This window comes from Nestor notabilis, unplaced genomic scaffold, assembly GCF_000696875.1.
Source record: "Nestor notabilis isolate BGI_N333 unplaced genomic scaffold, ASM69687v1 scaffold35473, whole genome shotgun sequence".
In the NCBI taxonomy this organism is placed as follows: domain Eukaryota; kingdom Metazoa; phylum Chordata; class Aves; order Psittaciformes; family Psittacidae; genus Nestor; species Nestor notabilis.
The window spans coordinates 1-5,899 of record NW_009922996.1 but is presented as its reverse complement, the minus strand read 5'-3'; positions in this window follow the sequence as shown (position 1 = coordinate 5,899).

Below are 5,899 nucleotides of genomic sequence, written 5' to 3'. Positions count from 1 at the left end.
TCCTGCTGCCTAGCTTTACCTGCTAAATTAAAGAATTGTTAGTTTATTGTACTCCCACACTGTTAGTTTCATTTTTCCACTATTAATAAAGGGAGAAGTTATGCATTCAGTTACTTTTATTTGCTTCAAACTCATGTTAAATATATACAATGCTAATTATATACAAAAGTGTGCATGTTAAAAATTGTCAGGTTACAAACTTGCAAATCCTAGAAAAGTGCAAAATTTTAAAACATCTTCTACCATGCTGTACAGAAAAAAATCCATCATTAGCCAATATACACACTCTTAAAACATACTGATCAAAACAAAGTAAGACATACAGTATACTCTTAAAGCACCCAGAAGGGAAAAAGATATTGCACAGAAGACTGACAAGCAAGTTCATTACAGTGTCTGAAGGCTCGTTTTTGAAAGTAGGTATTTCCAACATTCCTCAGACCTAACATTTAACTCTTAAAAAAGGCATTTTTTGGCATTTAAAAATCCATTTGTAATCTCATAATTGCATGGTCTGTAAGAATTTGAGAAGATATGGTTAACTGTTGCTGTAAGGCCCTTGCTTCCACTCCCTCATTAGCGTTAGTTAAAATGCATCAAGCAAACTGAGTAGCATTACAGCTTCCATCAAAACACTGACCAAAGGGAGGCAAGTCTCACAAGCAGCATTTGTCTAAATTACTTTTATTAAGCTGGTCCTGCACAGTGAAGGGTTGAACCAGAACACATATCACAAGTTTTCGTTGAATTTTTCCCCCCCACATAGCTTCCTTTAAGCAACAGCTCACAGCTACATATGACTAAAGCAGTACTGTCAGGTGCAAGACTATTTTAAAAAGTTACTTCAAGGCAAAAAATATGGCTCCCTCAAGAGGAAAATACTGACTAGACAGGAAGCTAAATAAACAGGCAGCCTCTAAGTTCAGTTAGATATAGATGGCTGGATGGTTTTTATTTCAATCTCAGAACACCTTAGCAGCTTTAAACCATAACCTATACTGACAATTATGCTTCTGGGACAGAAGATGCATTATGAAATTGTCTGTGCTGAGTATAATCACAGACCTAAGCTCTGGAAATACTTGCCAGATTTCCCAAGTAGACAAAAATAGAAAGAACATAACTGGAGAAACTCGTTCCTGAAGAAAACAAGTAAAACACCTATTTTATCTGGACCATTTGGGTAAATGGTAACTGAAAGAAGACATACCAATTTTCTTCCACAGATGCATAGCAAAAAGATGAACTAAAACCAAACAAAGGGTACCTTTGATTAAACACTACAAGCAGTTCTTCACATATGGGGCGTCCAAGACTAGTAAGACGAATAGCGCTAGACTCAAACTGTGCAGAGCATGCTATGCTACCACTCAGAGGCATTTCTGCATTCAGGCATCTAATGATTATAACAGTGATGAAAGGGACAACAGTGTTTTATCATTTTTTTTTAACTGCAGTAGCTTTTCAGAAAACCCTTGCTTCTTTTAAAAGTACGTACGAACAAGAAAAAAAAAATCATAAAAATGAGGAAAATTTGACTTCTTGGGATGGAAGGAAAGACATCTTCCAACCACCAGTTAAGTCTAACATTGGTATACAATGAACCCACATGCATATGACTGCACAAAAACTATCACTTTCCCCAAAAGGAAACTACTCATGTGACCTGTTTACAGCTGAAACCAACATAGCTTTTAAAACAAAAAGCATGAAAAGCCCATTCTAGAAAGCACTGAAGCACATGCTTGAGTTTCCACCTAATTAAATATAACCCTATGTAGTATTTTCATCTAACAGTATTTACTAGATCAGGCCTTGGGTTCACATTAGGATATGTATTTGGGGGTGGGGAGGTTAATTCTTTGAAGGGAAAATAATATATTCATAGTACATAGCCTCAGCCCCTAACCTAGCCAGCAACGTGGCTTTAATAGTGGAAGAAAGAAGTGCCTTCAGATGACAATACAGAGGAAATGTCTACACGGACTCTCAGTGTAGGAGCAGACAGAGGCTGACACCTCCTCTACTTACCTCCCCAGCTCAAAAGCTCCCTACCATAATCTCTACATAGATACACATTCTCAACTAAATATACACACGCATTAAAACCTTTGTGAAGCATTTGGTTGCTGTCTGTATACTTTCAGTGATTTTGTTAATTGAGATTGGGAAAGACTTGCAGAGGAAACAGGGAGGAGGGAGACATGGTCCAGGGAAGTGAGGTATACAGTTCCCTTGCTTGACTAAGGCAAGGGTTAGAAGACCTAGCTAATTCCTGTGCATTATGAATAAAAAGGAATTTATCAGTCCTGCAAGACTGTCTTAAAGCAGACTGATGTAGGCCTGTTACCAGTCCCATACAGAACTTTTACAGTGCAGAAGCTTAGTTCCTTGCACTTCATTTAAAGGACACAAAAATACAACAAAAATATAAGAGGATCCTTATAAAGCAGCCTATTGACTAGACTTACTTAAAGCCTGTGAAGACTTTGATAAACCTGATTTGTGATGAAAGTAACAATCTAAGGTACACCGGAATGAGGCGGTGGGGAAAGAAAGCTTGTTTATTTCAAGTACAGATTAGCAAAACAATTTTAATATGGGGTGGGGTTTTTTTGACTGTTTATGTCCTTTTTAAATCAATCAGGCCCTAACTTCCACACCACCTGTTAACCATCAGAAGTGCAGTTAATTTAAGATTGGAGTTATTATTTTGTGCTGGTGTTAAAGTACATGGATGACAGAGACGTAGTTTCTAGATATCCTATGACTATTAGATAACAAATATATTGATATAGAATAATTTGTCTAAGTCAGATGCTAACTTGAACAGCAAACATTTCACTTGCTGAATGTTTGCATAGTACAAAACCTTGCCCAGACTAGATGAGATTCCTCAATATAAAGACAAGTAAAATACTGTCAAGAATAAGTAAATTGATATAAGTAAATTTAACAAATGTTTTACTTGAAATAAAGGAGAAATGTCTTCTAAATATCATCCTTTGGTATGCAAGTTCAAAACTGTGCTACAAAGAAGTTACTCAATACTGCTAACTACTTGATCTCATTTATATACAGGTATGAAAAGAGAGTTGGGGTTTGTTTTCTTTTAGAGATACATATATTTACACTCCTACTAACTCAGCTTCAAATGTAAGCATATCTTAAACTGTGATACATATTATTTGGGTTGTTCCAAAAAATTAAAAGAAGATACCACCAAACTTCAGGAAATCAAAGAATTATGAAAGCCAGTTTGCTAATTGACAGTGCACTGCATAACAGACTGCAATTCAACCAACCTAAAGAGCTGATAAGAAAAAATATTTTCTACTTTTTAAAAAGACATATAAGTAAGTTAAAGCCAAAAGAAACAACGTACCACCTAATGCTTACACTTGTGTCCTGTATCTTTTATTTAAAGCTGGTTTTAGATAAAGGCAAAGTGCAGGCCTTCAAACCTATGGGGGTCTTTCTAGAGGGCCTCTGCCAAGAATGCTAAACATGCAATGGTGTCTACCTCCCATCCTCAAGGACCAGATAAAAGATCAAAAGGCAAAGGATGCTGCCATTCTGCATAGAGCATAAAGCAACCTAGAGCTCACCTCTCCCCCTCTTCATTCTGCTGCTGCTTTGTGCTGAGCACAAACTAGCCTCAAGTTTGAGAGCTCAGGAAATGTCCACAATTAAACCTGTCCCAGATATTTGTGAAGATCATGTAATGCTTGTAATGCAATGAAATGATGGTACTCAAATGTCAAAGCTTTTCACCATAGACTGTCATCCCAAATTATTGCAACGACATTATATTTTACTTAAACTGACACAGTGTATTCAGTATTCTTTAATATTAAGCTACAAACAACCATTTATTCAACTGTTGTATAAACTTAACCTATCCCACAGTAGGATGTTTTCAAGCCCTTATCTGAACACCTTCTGTGGAAGCGACAAAAAGAGAACTATTCTTTCACCAGACACTATGAAAGATCTCTCTCCTTAATTTTTCCATTTGATTCTGCTTACTCAAAACATCATTTCCTGCCCCCTTCCCCTGCAAGTAAACACTTAACCTCATATATGCATACTTACAAAAACTATTAGCTCAGTGCCCCAAATGAGTTTTCCAACTTCTCATAACAGAAGAATCTCACATTCTGAGCTGAAATTCTTCTAAACTACTCTCAAAAGAGCTCCCCTCGAATCCCTTCTTCATGAAATCATAATGGACAAACATACTTCACATTCTCATATACACATTTAATACTTCCATAGTATCCTTAGTATTCTTACTGGATAGGCAATTGATTAAAAAATAGTGTTTTCACATCTCTATAGCTTATTTGAAAATACAGATGCATTTGGGTTGTGGGTTTGTTTTGGTTTTTTTACATACATGGAGGCTGAAAAAAACCACACTGCTCTACTTTTGAAAATTTAATGTTCTCTTGGCAAGTGACTCAGGTAAATAACTCTTATTTTCTCCTAACTTTCCAGACGATCCAGTCTGTCACAGTGATTACCTAGAATATTGCAACTATGCATAGACCCACTTGTTCACTAGTCTGATTTATTATTTCATTTACAAAAGCTGAGAAAAAGCAGCATGACTTTCTTTACACAGCACATTAATCAGTCATTAGCAGGGTTGTTTAGGGTTTTTTCCAGTAAAGAAACTGAGGCAGTGAAAACAGTTTAAATGAGACTAACAGAATTTAAGATTATCCTTTTCTGGGGTAAAGAGATATTATTTCTACAAAGTTAATAAATATTGTGCTAAAAGTTAATGAAAGAAGATTATACATTATGGAGTTCCTCAGGTAGTTCAACAGCTCCCCAGCCACAGGGAATATCTGATAACATTTATAAGAGATACAACACACATTCATTTCCATAAATAAATAAAAATAACAAGAAAAGTGATGGCAGAGGGAAGAAAGGGGTAGCCAAAAGGGAACATACTAGCTAACAATCACTTAGAGCTCTGCCTTATAACTCCTCCTGCTCCATGGTATTTTCTCCTTTTAACAGACATACATACATGAATATACATATATATACAAACATACACACATATAATACATACGCACACATACCTTCGCAGGCCAATCCAAACACTTGCATTATTCCGTCTGCACCAGGCTTTTCTAACAGTATGGGGTTTATCATTTAAAGCATTAATATTATAAAAATGTCAGAATGATAGGAAAACACACACCCTTCTACCATCATGGATTGCTAAAACAAAAAAAAAAAACCAGTAATGGCTTCTCAAAAATACAGCGCACAATCCATAACTATTTTGCTTATACAACGCAGGTAAGGATCTGGTATTCTCTCTTCCCAGGCCTTAAACACATTTTGAACATGGATACGTTATCCGTTTCCCTGCTTGTTTATAGAGGGCAAAAAAGAAAAAGAGGCTGACAAGTGGTTTGGAGAGAAAAGCCAAGAAACAAACGGGTGCTATTTAATTAAATTATGCTGCAATGTTTAAATGATTTCGCAGTGGAAATTTGCTTTTATTTGTAGGAGTTGCCTTACTAATGAAGTAGATTGATCTTTGACCAATATACAGATACTGATTCTTCCTCTGTATTTCTTTAAGATATTAAATATATTATGGGATTTTTTGATGTGCGTCTCAGTCTACCTAACAATATAAATAAATTTTCAGCAGCAAGTATTTCCTACCTCCTTCAGCTCCTTCACCACCTTCAACTCCTTTGAAGTTAGTCATGTCTGTACTTTAAGCAATTTCTGATAATCAAGTAGTGCAACACAGATGTTCCTTGCAGAACAGCCTAAAACTGAAACTACACAAAAGAAGATAGCAATAGCCATTTACAGGAACAAATCAAAAGAGACTGTTCATTCGGCTAAAAAAAAAAAAAAA